A 16575-nucleotide genomic window follows, 5' to 3' on the forward strand; every position below is an offset into this window, starting at 1 on the left:
CCCTCCCTCCTTGCAGAACCGTCGTCTCCCCACTAAAGTCCGCCACCGCCGACCTGCCAGAGCCAGATGCACCACATGCGCATCTCGACGCCGCCGAATGCGCCATGCGCGTGCCTCGGCGCCACCGAATTCGTCGCCTCGTTGCCGAGCCTCCGCCAGATCCACCTAGTCGCCCGTTGAGCCGCCGCTGCCACTTCTCCGCCTCGTCGAGCCGCCGCTCCTCCTCTTCGTCAAGCCACCGCCATCCCTCCCATGCCGCTGCTGCCGCCGCTCCTCCGCCTTGTCGAGCCGCCACCCACCCTACTCCTCGTCGAGCTGCCGCCACTCCTCCTCTTAATCTAGCCACCCCCATCCCTCCCATGACACGGCTGCGCGGTTGCTGTTGCACGAGGAGGGTGGCGGGAGGAAGTTCCTCTTAGGGTCTGGTGAGAAAGAGGAAAGGGAGAGGATAAGGATTTCAAGCTTCGGTGAGAGAGAGAGAGGAGAGGAAGAGGATAAGGAACCAATGTTGATGTGTACAAGGGTATTTTGGTCAATTGTGGCTCATAAAAACATTTTTTTCTAAACCCTAATGGTGTGATGAAACCAGGGTTAGACGACAACTCCAATTTTTTAAAAATAGGGCCAAATGAGCAAACTTTAAAAAGTAGGGTGAAATTAGTGGTTATGCTTCAGAACATGGTCAAAGAAGCAATTGTTCCTTATAATAAAGTTTGATGAGGTAGCGAACACACATAGAAGATTCACATATAATAGAATGTCTAGTTGGAAATAGCCTAAGGCGAGGTTGGGAATGAAGTTGCATTTATCCCCTTAGTGGGTTTTGGTGATCAATAACAATAGGGTTAAGGGACTAATGAGTTTTATTGAGCAATACTTAGGTGTTTTAGTCCCAAGATGACATTGTGTGATCAAGAGATGCTTGGAGACCCCCCACAACATAGATTCGAGCGGAATCGGAACTCGAAGTGTGCATAGGCTAGTTTATTTCTTGTAATTGGGTTTTAGGAAAAACTGTACTATTAAGAGGGGTTCTAGATGTGGTTCTGGGATACAACAAGTGCTCTTAGTGAGATCCAAGTGTCAAAATATTTTTAAGAGCTATTTTTGAGAATAGCCCTACCTAGGACATATCAGGTTGGCTGGAAGTTCCGGACCGTTGAAGGGTGAAAATTTCCTAAATGTTGTCTGGAACTTCCTGGAAATTCCAGACCTGTTTTCTAGTTCAAAAATGTGAGTAACGGCTAGATAACGTCACCTAGCCATTATATATATCCAAATCATCCACAACTCACTCTTTGGCCATTTCACTTTTGCTTTTCCACTCCATAGCTGTTGCTAGCCTCTCCCAAGAGTTTCTTTGCTTCCTCCACCCAATCTTGAGCCATTCTTGAGAGAGAGTGAGATTTTGAGGGTGAAGGAGAAGATTTGGAGAAGATTTGAAGGCTAGGATTGGTGTGAGCACTTGGGGTATCTTGTGGGCTGACATCTCGGTGCTTACTGCTCTTGGAGATCATCTCTTAGACGGTTAGGTGCCGCCCGCGAGCTTCCTTTGCAATTGTGGATGTCCCGGGAAAGTTTGTGAAGGTATTCCTCACTTTCGCAAGGAAATGAAGTAAGTGAGTAAAGAAGCTTGTGCTGAAGTCCTAGAGGTTTTCCTAGTAGAGCAACTCACACTTGTGATGTTTTCTAGAAGGATGTTGAGTTGGATCTTGGTGGTCACTCAAATTATAGAAAATGACCTAGAGGTGTTGGGGTTGAAGGCTGTGGATTTCGTTCAAGATTTTTGTACAAGTGAGGCAAGGGGTTAATCGAGACCCGGCTCTTTGGAGCACCTCAACGGAGAGTAGGATCGCGAGATCCGAACTTCGGGAAAAAAATCCACCTTGTCCCTTCAGTGATGTTTCTGTGCATGTGTCTATGATATTGCTACCTCTCTGTTTGCCTATGATTCAACTCGTGAAATTTGGCTGAGTTCCTGTTAGTGTTATCTGAATTTCTCTGTTGCCCGGAAGTTCTAGTCCAAGAACACTAGAACTTCCGGTGTTCTAACTAGGAGGTTCCGGGCCTGTTAAATTTTACCGCAGCGATTTGTTTTTGAGATTTCAGGCAAGCCTATTCACCCCCTTCCCGCCCCCCTTCTAGGCTACATCTGTGCGCATTCAATTGGTATCAGAGCTTCATGCTCCTGATTCAAGCTTCACCGCTTGGAGTGATCCAAGATGTCGCACTTAGAGGGAGATAAAGAGTTGGATGAAAATGGTGATGGATCAACTAGCAAGGGAACGTCTACACCTAAGGGAGCCTCTATTTCTTTTGATTACAACAAACTTACCATTCCCTCTCATAACTTTGTCTCCGTGCCTTCCCTGCGTTCTCCTCAATTTGATGGGACATATTACGCCGCTTGGAAGCACAAGATGAAGTTGCGTACATCTAATCTCTTTGCACCCTAGCATTTGGAAAGTTGTGTGCACATGTGTTGATGTTCCAAATGAAGACATGGAGTTTACCACGGAGCAAGAGAAAGCAATACACCTCAATGCACAAGCCGCCAATGCCATTCTCTCTGCCTTGAGTCCGGAAGAGTTCAACAAAGTTGATGGACTTGAGGAAGCCATGGAAATTTGGGATACTTTGCAATTGGCTCATGAGGGTTCACCCGCCGTGCGTGAGTCCAAGATTGAGTTGTTGGAGGGAAGAGTTGGACGGTTCGTCATGGATGACAAGGAGACCCCTCAAGAAATGTATGATAGGATGATGCTCCTTGTCAACAAGATTAGAGGACTTGGGAGTGAAGATATGACAAATCATTTTGTTAAGAGACTCCTTCGTGTCTTTGTTCCAAGAAATCCCATACTTGTGTCAATGATCCGTGAGAGAAAGGACTACAAGAGGCTTTCTCCAAGTGATATACTTGGACGGATCGTGTCAAATGAGATGCTTGAAGAAGAAGCTCGTGAATTGAAGCAAATGGTCAAGAATGCCGCCATGATCAAGAACCAAGAGATAGGTTTGAAGGCCAATCAAGAAGAAGATTCAAGTGGTGGTGAAGAAAGTGAAGATGAGGAGATGGCCCTAATCGTCAATAGATTCAAGCACTTCCTTCGCAAGAGTGGATATGGGAAAGGAAGAAAGGAAGATGACAAGGGCAAGAGGCAATCCAAGCGAGCATGCTTCAAATGTGGCGAGTATGGCCATTTTATCGCGGATTGCCCCAAGACCAATGAAGCAAAGCACAAGGTGGTCAAGAAGAAGCCTGATCGTGCTCATGTTGCGGAGGCACACATGGCGGAAGTGTGGTACTCCGGAGATGAAGGCTCTCCCAAGGCTATGGAGAAGGGAGATGGAGATGGTGGCGTGGCTACTGTCGCCATCAAGTCCTCATCAACAAAGGAGCGCCTCTTCAACATCTTGAGTGACGACGACAACGACTCCTACCACCACTCGTGCTTCATGGACCATGGGCGCAAGGTAATGCCTATCCAAAAGCCCTCTCTTGATGATGATAACACTAGTGATGAGGATAGTGACAATGAACTTGATTAGATGTTTAAGAATTTTAGCAAACCGGCCATGAAACAATTGTCAAAATTAATGAAAGCTTTGGATAGTAAAGAGAGATTTCTTGAGAGGCAAGAAGACTTGCTTATTCTAGAAAAGAAAAAAAAACCTTGCCTTAGAAGAAGATCTAGCTAAGGAGGGTGAGAGGATTGAATTACTACAATATGAGATTTCTTTGCTTAATGATTCCATGGCTAGTTTGACGAGTGTGAACGAAACTCTTCAAGAGGAACTTGTGGTTTTGGATAAAAAACCATATAAATCTTGAAGTGGAAATTGACACTCTTCGGAATAGCGCATCCTCTCTAAATGAAACTCCTATGACACCTATGCCTTCTATTAGTGTTGGTTGTGCTAGATGCTATAATTATGATTTGAGTTCATATGCTACTAACCTTGAAGCTATGGAGGCCCTTGAAAAGAAAAATGAGAGGTTAGGTACTTTGGTAAAGTATGGATGCATGAAGACATACCACTCCAAAGACGCTCTCTACAAGACCATTGCTACAAATCCAAACAAAGATGGACATGAGCTTGGTTTTTCTGATGAAAGTCCTGTGTCCAAACGTGTTGTGGTGAATGGGAAGATTTTCTTGATGTTTGTAAGAGAAGGAAAGGCTCCACAAGAAAGTGAGGTGACTCTACCCTTTGTTGGTCAGAGACCCGGAGCTTCCGGACAAAATGTCCAGAACTTCCTGGCACCTGTCAGGATCATCGTCCTCCTCGCGCCGTCGCCGCAGCCAAACCCTAGCCGAGCCGCGCCGCCGTCTCCTTCCAAATTCGGCTGCCACTTTCCCGATCCGGCCAAATTAATAGAGGGGAAATGATCCCCGAGATCTCCTCTACCTTTTCCCTTTTGGAATCATCAGCTAAAATCGCTTGGAAAGTGTCGGATTTGAGCTCGATTCGGATTCCTCTTTCCTTCCGAACCCTAAAACTTTCCTTCTCGTTGCCGGCCGCCGTGGGCCTTCGTCGCCGCCCCCTACCCGCTATAAAAGGATCCCCGGTACCCCCTCTACTCGCCGCCACCCTTGCTTTAGTTCGCCGCCGCCCGTAGCGCTCTAGCCGCGTCAAGCCGTGCGCCGCCGTCGCCGCCGCGAGTTCAGCCGAGCACCGCCGCCGCTCCGGTCGTCGTTTTTGCTCGGGAAGGCCGCCATCGTGATCGCCAAGCTGTTGCCGACCTCGTCCACCCCTCCGTCGTCGCCGAGGAACGCCGGAAGACCGCCGTCGTCGTCTACCCGATCGTCTCCGCCGCTTCGACCTCATCACCGTCGTCGTCCGGTCGCCGTCCGCCGCCGTTCGTGCCTCGGTAAGGATCGCCGCGTCGCCCACTACGCGTAGATGCCCTCCGTTTGCGCCGCCGCGCCGTCGTTCGCCGGCAAGCATGCGCGCCCGAGCCGCCGCTGGTGGTGACGTCATCACCGACATCATCGACGCCGTCCGCCGTAGACCGCGATGAACCGATTTGATCTCGGCCGTTCGTTTTGGATAGGGTAGATCCCGACCGTTCATTTCCGTAGACCGCCGCGGTGCACCTGGTCCACCGTGAACCCGAGCCGTTGACGCAATAATCCCTTTTTCCTTTTCAAAAATAATTCATTATTGCGTCATAATTCAATTAAAATCTATATAAATGATTTAATCCGATTTAATCTTTGAAAATTCATAACTAATTCATCTTAGCTCGGATTTAGTTGGTTCAAGTCTCTAGATTTTTCTAAAATTGAGATCTACATGTTAAAAATATCCACATGTACTGTTCATGCTTGTTAATGTGCTGTTTTGGTGATTTTGCTCTTTTCTCCTTAGATTCCGACGTTCCCAGAGAGTCCGATTTCGCAGGAGAAGACTTTGAAGAGTTCCAAGGCCAGCAAGGCAAGCCACACAGATCCCAAACAACCCTTTGAGCATGTTGATCCCGTTTAAAGCTATTGTTTCTATTCAACTATTGCATTTTATTTTTGAATGTCATTGGGTGGAAATAACCTATTGCCTTGTTATAGCCCTTTTGTTCTTGATTACCTATTCTTTGTCACTTGGGTAATAATTTGATTAGCTAGAACATTATATAGTTTTAGCTAAAGTGAATAGGATGCTTAGCCATGCTTAGAGACACTAGCTCATATAAATGGGATACTTATGACTCACTTTTATTTCATGATGACTTAATGATAGCTCACGATGGTTAATCGTGATTGGTTAATTAATTAATTTGCCAATTAAAACCTGATAATGGTGGGTTGTGAGCACATGGTTTTGATGGTCTCGTGCTCATGACAATTAAGGACCGGTTCACGATTTTCGGTTGTGAAACATTTACCGTGCCAACCACAAGCCAGCGTGAGCAACGGCTTTACTTTCTGTATAGTATGGTTCATTGTAGAGCACCAGACTGTGAAGTGGCGGAGATAAGCCCACGGGAGTCACTGGGGAGTCCATGCCTTGTTTACAAGGGGGTGACTATGATCCGGGAACGGTGCACTGCTTTGAATTGTGTTATGCAGAGGGTATTGTCACAATCTCTATTCGGGTACTTGTTAAGTATCGCGACGCATGGTTGACATGATGTTGAGGTTGTGTCTTGTGGGTACAGTGATACATCTCTGGCCAGAGTTTAAACTATTCGAATAGCCGTGCCCGCGGTTATGGGCGGGTCTAACAATGTCTTTCGTGATTAGTTTCACACTTCTCACCATATTAAATGATGCGGTTAATAACCTGTTAGCTCCTGGTTTGGAATGGTATATTCCTGTTATGGAGATAGAACTGTGCAGCCGGGATTGGTTGTTTAGAATGGTTGGGCCTATGCAATAGGGTATGTTGTATAGCGTTGGATTAATACTATTTAATTAAATACTCTACTGTTTTATTAAATTCTAAAATATTTATTAAATGCTGTTTATGCAAATGAGACTATACTATGCCATCCTTTGTTATCCCGTGCACTTGCATATTTGCTGCGTGGCTTGCTGAGTATGTCATATACTCACCTTGCAATCATTCATCAGAGGAGGAGTTCTACAGTGATGTTGATGGTGTGGAGGATTAGACGTAGCCCTTGGTCAAGCTGCCTATGGAGTGGAGTCGTCTGCGCCGTTTATCTTATTTTTCCGCTGTTTAGAACTTTATTGTTTGAGAGGAACTATCTACCTCTGTAATGACATTTTATTCGCTTATTAATTAGAGTAATAATTGTACTCTATTATCAATTTGTTATTGTGTGCCTCGGCTGATTCCTGGACGAGGGTTTACACACATGTAAGCGTTTGGAATTTTGGATAGAAATTCCGGGCGTGACATTGGGGGAGGACCCGACAGGTGGGCCCCACCTGTCGGCGACCCCGGGAGAGAGAGGAGGGGGCGCGGGCTTAGCTGGGCCATGGCCTTCGGCCGGCCCAGCAAGGGCACGGGAGGGAGAAGGAAATGGGCCGGCGGCCCATTAGGGAAAAAAGGAGGAAAAAGGAAAATTAAAAAGGGAAAAGAATTTCCAGGGATTTAAATATTGCTTGTGCTCATTTTTAATTGGTTAAAATTATTTCTAGAGCTCTGAAAATTCCACTAAAAATCTTGTTAGCATATTTCGACATGTAGAACTCAAGAAAAATTCCACATGCCAATTCCGATTATTATTTGCATTAATTTAATTAGGGTTTCACTCTTGCTTTTACACTGGTATTTTCTCGAGACTATTTATAAATTCAATTTAGGCTTGGGAGAAGAAATTCAGGGTGTGACATCTTGGTTGTTTTCCTTTATTGTGAATTTTCTCACCACCTTGCTTTTCATACTTATTCAAAAGCATATCGAAAGTCACCTCAGTCTTCTTAGGAGCTTTGGAACTTGAAGCTTCACTCCTATTCTCCTTCCAAACATCAACCTCCGGATTCTTTGGCACCATCATCTTTGGCCTAGGCTCTCCAATGAACACTTTTTTCCCCTTAGTGGATTCGGCTTGCTCTGGCCGAATCAATACCTTCTTATCATTGAAATCAATTGTGTTCACCGGGAAAGGATCATGATCAAGCTTCATCTTGGAACCATCAGTGAATTTCAATCGTCCTTCATCTATGGCCGATTGAATCTGTCGTCGAAATACATTGCAATCATTAGTAGAATGAGAATGAGAATCATGCTATTTACAATAAGCTCGACGTTTCAATTCCTCTTGAGATGGTATGACATGGCCTTTAGGCAATCTAATTATCTTTTCTTGCAAAAGATAATAAAAAAATCTTATCACATTTGGCCACGTCAAAACTATACTTAATCTCACTTTGTCGATCTTTACGAGGAGTCGGCATTAAATTAGAACAAACAAAAGGATTATTTTTGTTAGTCCATGACCACTCAACAACATATATATCATGATCACCATCATCATCATAATCACTAGCCTCAGGGTAATCAATCAAATTAACATTAGGCTTCTTACCATAGGGTCTAACAAATTTCTTACTATTTTTAACCCGACTTTCTTGAGCCAGAGCCTTTTGCATGAGTTGACTAACATCAAGAAATTGTTGGCCTTCTAATCTTTCTTTAATAGGAGCAATTAAACCATTAAAAGCAAGATCAGCCAAGTCTCTATCAGTTATATTCAAGCTATAACATCGGTTTCTAACATCCCTAAATCTCTTGATATAATCAATGACATATTCACTGTATTTTTGCCTAATCGATGTTAAATCACTTAGGCTAAGTTTAGTTTAACCAGTATAGAAATAATCATGAAATATTTGCTCTAATTGAGGCCAAGTATGGATAGAATTTGCCGGTAAAAAAGTAAACCATGTAAAAGCAGTACCGGACAAAGATAAAGAAAACAAGCGCAATTTATAAGTATCAGAACTACTAGCCTCACCACATTGCGCTAAGAATTGACCTACATGCTCCCATGTGGTCCTACTATCCTCACCACTAAATTTGGTAAATTCGGAAACTCTATAACCACGAGGATATGGGATGTTGTCATAATAATCAGGATACGACTTTTGGTAAACCTTAGCATGATTCCTAGCTTCAATCCTGAATTTATCCCTAATAATACCACTAATCAATTCCTCCATATTCTCAGGCCTATGCTGATTTGGTGGTGGGTTTGGTGGCCTAAGAGGTTGCGGTTGCGGCGCAATATAATTATATTGGCCATACCTAGTATTGGGAGGATATCCCCTAGTAGGATTATTGTAAACATTTGGGATATGTGGGGGAACTTGGGTATTAACAGTAGATACAGGGGAATCATGTACTGGAATATGGTATAAAAACCCATTATTTGTCATTGGATCAATCCCCTGTATTGGGATGATTGCGCCGGTCTGACTGGTCCAGGGCCTGGTTTGACCGATCTGGGGTCCAATCTGACCGTAGGGAGGAAACCCGGTCTGACCGGCCATCTGTCCTGTATGACCAGCGGCGAACGTGCGGTCTGACCGCCCATCTGGCCTGTCTGACCGGCGGCGAACGCGCAGTCTGACTGGCCGTCTGGCCCGGTCAGACCGGCTGAATGCACAGCTTCTCCCTCACCGGTTGTTTGCATATTTGCCCCATCGGTTTTGCTATAAATTTGATCTACAGGGGCTTTACTAGTACTGGTAGAGGCTTTATCTTTAGGTTGGAAATCGGCTATAAAAGAACTGAATCTATTCCTTATAAAATCATCAATACGCTCATTAAAACGAGATTCAAACGATGCATCTAATTTATTATTTAAAGCAGCAATGGATGAATCTATTGTATTTGCTATGAGTTGTTGGATAGGAGTTGTTACCTCTTCAGTACTTACCACATCAAAATTAGGTTTAGGCAACAATCCATGCTTGAGAACCACACCTTGACGAGTCCTGGTGCACGATCTCATCAACACCTTGAGGTGTTCCTCCATGATCTTGCGTGCTTCCCCATCAAGATCCTCCAACGAGATTGGAATAATATTGGATGGTTCAACCTCCGGTTTGGTTGTTGGCGGCTTCGTCATGGTGGCGTCGAAGTTGAGATGACGTTGAGCAGATTTCCCCAGCGGAGTCGCCAAAATTCGTGCTGGCAACCTTTTGTAACAAGTTGACAAGCACGATCGCAACACCTAAATGACTTACGGTGATCCTAGAGTCGCTAACCACCTCAATCTAGCCAAAGCTAAATCAAGATGGGTTTTGATAAACTAAATCGGCTAGCGGAGCCGATCTAGATAGAACTATGGATAACTACTCGTTTCGTGGGCAAAACGGAAGGTTTTCAGGATAAACCTACAAAGAGCTGTCGCACTCTCGCAGTGGCGGTGGACGATTTACGACGCAAATTGATAAAGATGGACAAACTAAACTAGTACTAGAAACAAAAGTAAAAGAACGATTTGATTAATTGATAGTTGATTGCTTGTTTACAATTGAACCGGCCTTGTCCCTTATATAGGGGTTGGTCTTGCCCTCTACAGGCCCTCCTCCACGTCCAACTCAGGCTAAAAATAGATGGAAACACGAAACATGCAAGGAAACCCGAGATTCGATGAAAACGGAGTCTGACTCGGACTCTGCCGATCAGACCGGCCACATGCCGGCGGTCTGACCGGCCCACTAGCGGTGGTCTGACCGGCCAACACACGGTGGTCAGACCGGCCCTTTCAGAGGAAAACCGGTAGATCGTTCAAATTTTGGCAATTTCTCTATTTTAATCCTAGGTGCCAAATTTGGGTGTAAACACAACCATTGCATATCTGAAAATTTGTGAGCAATATAAAACCTTTTCATTTCTAGATCTAAGGTAAGAATGAAAACATGGTGTGTGCTTGCATGTGCATAATGAGCATGATATGACTTGAGCTCTTTCATGTACCCCAAATAAATCACTTAAAACAGCAAAAACCTGGAAATTACAGATTTCACTTAACCCTCTTTGCTAATCCACCATAAATTAATCATAATCCATTTAGGGGTGAAACCTGGTCGAGGCTGTAGACCAAAACTCCCTCTACCACCATCTTTTAAACCACAGCAAGGCACCGACAAGTAGAGTCAAAGGCTCAATAGTGCTGCAGTTAAGGAGTAGGGCAAAATTCTTTGTTTTCCCCATCTCTCTCAACCTCTCACTGCCAGTGGGCCACAGGGCGATGTGGGACCCACTGGAAAGCCTCACAAGCCCTTCACCCGGCCCCACCATCTACGACGCGTGCGCCATGCCTCCCACACGTCGCACACGCCGGCCGAGTTCTCTCCACGTCAACCACCTTGACGATCTCCACCATTCAACCCGCCACTCCACCGAAAGTCTCCTCCTCTCACCCCGAGTCTGTTACGTGGAAGAGCCAAGGAAATCCATCCTTCGCTCGCCGGGAACGGAAGCATCTTCATCAGTGCCGGTAAGATCTTTGCCGTCGCCATTTCCGCATTGGTGAGCTTCGCCGCAAACCGAGCACGGGAACGTGATCCACTTACCACACTTAATCCATCCGTGCATTTTGGATCCAGTTGCGAAGGTCCAAATCGTCGCTTAATCGCAATTCACACTCTCGCCGCCGACGAGCCCTAGCTGCTGCACGGCCACGTTCTGGCGCTCCGGTGGACTCCAAGACGAGCCACTACACCATCATCTTCGATATCTCAAAAGAGCCCAAGAGCCCAAGCACTCGAAGCTAGGTAGCCGGCCGGAGCGAGTAGAACAAGCATTCTTCCCCAATTCCGGCCGCTGGCGTCAACCTTCGATTCTAGCCGTCCCGGCGAGCCTCACATCGTTTCCTGGCACACGCACCAGTGCACCACCCTTGGGACCTCACTAACATCATGCGTACCATGTTGCAAGCTAGATCGAGCCGTCACTGCCATCCCGGAGTGGAGCGTCGCCACCGAGGAGTTCCGCGAGCCGCGCGCCGTCGCCAATGAGGCTTCACCAACCCCTCACAGCCACTCGGCGAGTCCCCTAAGTGCCCAAGACAACGCATGCAAGCATCAACACCCCTAGATCCAGCCTCTAGAGTGACATGCAACACAAACCGAGAGCCATCACCGTGGCCATTGAGTCCGATCACCATTATTTGCAACAAGACCACCGATGGCTTCGCCATGAACCCCTCTACGTTTTGGCCTTTGGTCGCTCACCGAGATCAGCCTCCGTCCGCCGCCAGCGATGGTGAGAACTTCGCCGCCGCGCCGTGCCCTGCTTCCTAGCCCCCATCACGCTGACATGTCGGACCCACATAATTAGGCGCTGAGGATTACACTTAGCAAAAGTTTAAAACTTGCAAGGTTCTAAATGTGAAATATGTTAAGACTTACATGTGGGATCTTGACCTGAAAGTAATTACCTAAATCTTGGGTATTCTTAATGAATCTCCCTTTTACCACGTGTTTTGATCACGGGTTGAATCCTGGAAACCTCAGGGGCCTTTTTGCATATTAGCCATTCCCTGACCATAGGACCCCATCTATTTAAAACCCGAAAATATGAAAGAAAATAACTAAAACATTATCCTTTCAACAGAAAAACATTCAAACTTGAAATTCATATAAAATCGAATAAAACTCATTTTGACATAAAACCAACTTCTTTAGAATCGTAAGATTATGAAATTTAATGTGGTAAACTAAAAGATACACTTACTGTATAAGAAATACCCCTAAAATTTTTATAAAGAATAATTACCATAAAACGTACTTCAACTTGTAAAATTGGAAGGAAATTCATTTTTACTCAAATGGAGTGAACCAAATTTCTGTAGAATCAGTAACATGTGAACTTCAATTTAGTAAAATAAAATTTGGACCTTCCGTGGCAAGATCAGTACAAAAAAGATTGTATAGCAAAATAATCACCAAACATATAGCCCAATTTCTAAAATTCATAAGAAATTCCTCCTAACTCAAAATACAGTGAACCAAGCCCCGCTAAGTCCACAGCCATGTACTCTTAAACACTGTAAAAAAAAGTACCTTTAGTATAATGATCATCTCTAAACTTTTACGTACGTAGTAAAACAAGCACTAAACTACAAGGTATAACTTGTGAACATCATTTAAAATGCACTTGGTAAGACCAGTAAAGATATACTTTTCATTCTTGATAACCAAAACCTGGAACACCCTAGGACATACAATGTCTCCCAAGTTAATATAACAAATTATCAACATAGACCATATTACTAGTTGTAAAATACATAAGAAAATCATACAAACTCAAAAAATTATGAAACCAATTGGGTTAATCTTGTAAAACAATCCTCTTTCACCTCTGTAAATTCAAATTTAACAAAATCACCTATCAAAAGTATTTCACAACACTACCTAGGTAAATAATACCCTATGTCAGCACAAATTTGGAAATTCATAACTGATAAATAAAAAGAGATAAAATAGAAATTCATTCACCTAAATTCACCCACTATGGAAAAATTATGTATTTTAGAGTATTTTGTATTTTTCACATATTTTGGTATTTAATTGCATACCATGTATTATATAGATATTTGTGTTAACGGTGAAAGTCTGACTTAGGTGCTGACCATATTGCTCAAGATCAAGGCAGTTTCTCCCCACCTCGTTTGATCACCTTGAACCCTATGATTTGGGGAATGAAATTGTTATTTTCAAAATAGCACATGTATTTTGTTAATACATGTGCCCAACTTAGTAAATAGTAGATATGCCCAACTTGCTCAACTTGGTAAATATTAGATATGCTCAACTTGTTGCATTAACCACCTTGAATATTTGTGCGCTCCTCTGTTTGTACCCCTACGAATGGTTAGAGCACACTACCTATGCTCGATTGGGTCTATACATGCTTTATATGCTACTACTTGCTTAGGCAAGCCTATAACTATACAAATATTCATTTTTAGCACTTTATAAATGCAATTTTGGGCATTTATTTATTTCTTGACAGAAGCGAAAATGTTTAGTATTTGTGAACTAAAATGAGAATAAAATGGTTTTAGACTTGGGCGACAACTGTTGTACGTATGGTGGTAGTTGTACACCGATAGGGGGAGTGTTTGCCCACATCCACATGTGCTATTCATGGGGAGGCCTTAGCTAATTAAGTTATTTAATGACTAACTTTGCATTTTGGTAGGCCGAGAAAGAACGGGCAGTGCCTATTGACCCGTAATGGTAGTAGGGCTATCTAGAGGAGCTATCCATGTGTGTGTGTTTCATGTGAGGATGATTCATTCCCTCGTGTGTGTGTGTGTGTGTGTGCGTGTGTGTGTGTGTGATCCGTGGGGGGACAACTAACTATTCCACCTCACAGAATGGGTGTCTAAGTTTGTTCAATACAACAGTATTGTGCCTTGTGGGGAACCGGGTTGGTTGCGCCTATGGCGTTAGGTTTAAGCCATGGGCCAGCCACCTAGCGATGTTACAGTCTAGATGTAGCATGGAGTAATACACATCATGCTGGTGCAAGGCTAGGCATTAGATAATGTAAAGGCTTCGTTGTATCCTCTAGACCACATTCAACATGTAGAATGTGGTAGTGCTTCGCGAGCACGAGACAAACTAGATTGTTCATAACATATGGGTAAAACTGTACAAACTCTACAGAGTCTAAAACTAATCGATTAACCGTGCTCACGGTCAAGAGCGACTTGGTGAGGTGTCATGAGTATAGTTTTATACTTTTAAATTGTGTTTGTGAAATTGTGACTTGGAAATGGTGATTCGAATTTGTTTAGATGATTTTGGATGATGAGATTATGCCTTGTTGCCGAGGCAACAAGGGTAATAATGTGAATTTGCTATGATCTGTATTATGGAACAATTATACTCTACTTTAAAAATGATTTACAAATTCCTTTTGCAAATGGTTGTGAAACAAAACTTGCTCCAAAAACAAAACTACAAATAGCCATCCTTAAATTATAAGCCTTGCATGTAGAATGTTATGAATGTACTGACTCTTGCCATACATATTTAACTTTGTTTTGCAGGTGTCAGACCTAGTTTATTTTGAGTGATCGGGTACCGTTGTTTCTTTAGGACTTGATTCTATTAGTGGTCTACCCCTAGTCGACTGCTTGTGGTTTGGGTAGCCAAGCTTCCGTGAATCTAATTATATTTGACCGGTCAACCTATGTATATTCCATAATAGTGTTATAAACTGAATTTTATTAAAGTTACACCCTATTTTATATGTGTAACATTGCTTTAGATGAAACTGTGGGACTAGTGCTTATCTTGTGAACTAGTCCTACATGAGTATGAGTTTAGAGCATTTGAGATGTTATTGAGCTCTAGCGATTTTGTCAAGTCTCCTTTGTGTGGTTTGACAGACATGTCTCAGGCTAAAGTTGACTAGCACGCTTAGTCCTAGCTAGCAATATGTCACACCCTGAAGTTCTTCTCCCAAGCCTAAATTCATTTAATAAATTATCGCAAGAAAGCTAATTGTTTAAGGCAAGAGAGAAACCCTAAATTAATAAATGCAAATAATAATCAGAATTGGCATGTGGAATTTCTCTTGGGTTCTACATGTCAAAATAAGCTAACAGGATTTTTAGTGGAATTTTCAGAGCCCTAGAAATAATTTTAACTAATTAAAATTTAGCACAAGCATTAAAAATCCCTAGAAAAATCCTTTTCCTTTTTCTTTTCTTTTCCCTCCCTTTTTCTTCCTTCTTGGGCCGCCGCCCGTTCCCTCCCCTCCCCTGTGCACCCTCAGCTGGCCGGCCCGAGGCCGAGGCCCAGCTAGCCACCCCGCGCCCCCCTCCTCCCTCCGGGTCGCCGGCAGGTGGGGCCCACCTGTCGGGCCTCTCCCCTACCTCCGGCCGGCGCTGTCCGCGCTCGCGACCGCCACCTCCCGCCTCTCCTGCGTCTCCCGCGCACATCGCCCGCCTCCCGTGCGCGGCCCGCACTCCCCCGTAACCGCCGCCACACTCCCCCGCTTGCGCCCACACTTGAGATGGCTGGGATTTGAATTTCGAATCCCGCCGGCCTCTCCCTCTCTCCACCTCCCCCACTTCGCCGGCCGTTTTGCGCCCCTACCGGCCACGTCTCGTCGCCCCGCGCCTATATAAGGGACCACCTCACCCTCCTCCACCTTTTTCCACTTTTTGCCGACCGCTCCCGAGCTCTCCACCGTTCCCACATCGTCACACCCATCGCCGCCGCCTCTTCCACCACTCCGGCCGCTGCTAGCCGTCGCTAGCCGCCACGTTCGCCATCCCGCGAGCCGCCGCGTCCGCCATTCACCTAGCCGATTCTGCCGCCAGAGCCCGCCTTTGTCCTCATGCCGGTGAGCACCTCCATGGCCGCCGCCTTCGGCCGGCGTCCCCGTCCTCTGTGATCTCTCTCTCCCTCTCTAATTTCTCCCGTTGTGTCCCTTAGGCAACCCAGGAGCTCGTCCGCCCGTCGCCGTCGCCGTCTCGCCGCTCGCTGTCGTCGATCGTCGTCGGTGAGGCCCTCCTCTCCTTCTCTCTCTCTCGGTGCCGCTTAGCCCGCCGCTTAGCGCCGCTCCGTGCCGCCGTGTTGCCGCCGCTTGAGCCGAGCCCGTGCGCACCCGTCCGCTTGTCGCCGCCGCCATCCGCTCGATCCACCGCCCGCGTGGCAGCCCGTGTGGGCCGCCACGTCGGCGCCATGTGTGCACCACGTGGTGCGCCCCCTCCCCCGGTCCCGTGGACTCGGTCCACCGTGGACTGGCGCACCTGTGCCACCTCCATGTGGGGCCCGCCTATTGGCGCCGCTCTCTCCGATGACGTCATCCGAGGTATTTAATGCGCAATAATTCAATTAAGGACTTTTCTGTTATAGTAATAAACACAGTGAATCTTCTAAAATTCATAGAAAATTCATCCGTGCTCCGTTTAAGCCCATTGAAGTCTCAGTAAATCAAGAAAAATGCAAAGAATCTATTAAAAATGGTTTTGTTCTCTATTTCAGTAGTCTTATAGCCTGTTTGCATTGTTTGCCTTGTATGTCGCATAGATTCCGGCTCTCCCGACGCTCTGGTGTACTTCGAAATAGTCGCTGAGGTCCCTCCAACCGCAGAGCTAGGCAAGTCATGCTTGTCACTTGAACATATTGA

Source organism: Oryza sativa, chromosome 6, assembly GCF_034140825.1.
Source record: "Oryza sativa Japonica Group chromosome 6, ASM3414082v1".
Lineage (NCBI taxonomy): Eukaryota > Viridiplantae > Streptophyta > Magnoliopsida > Poales > Poaceae > Oryza > Oryza sativa.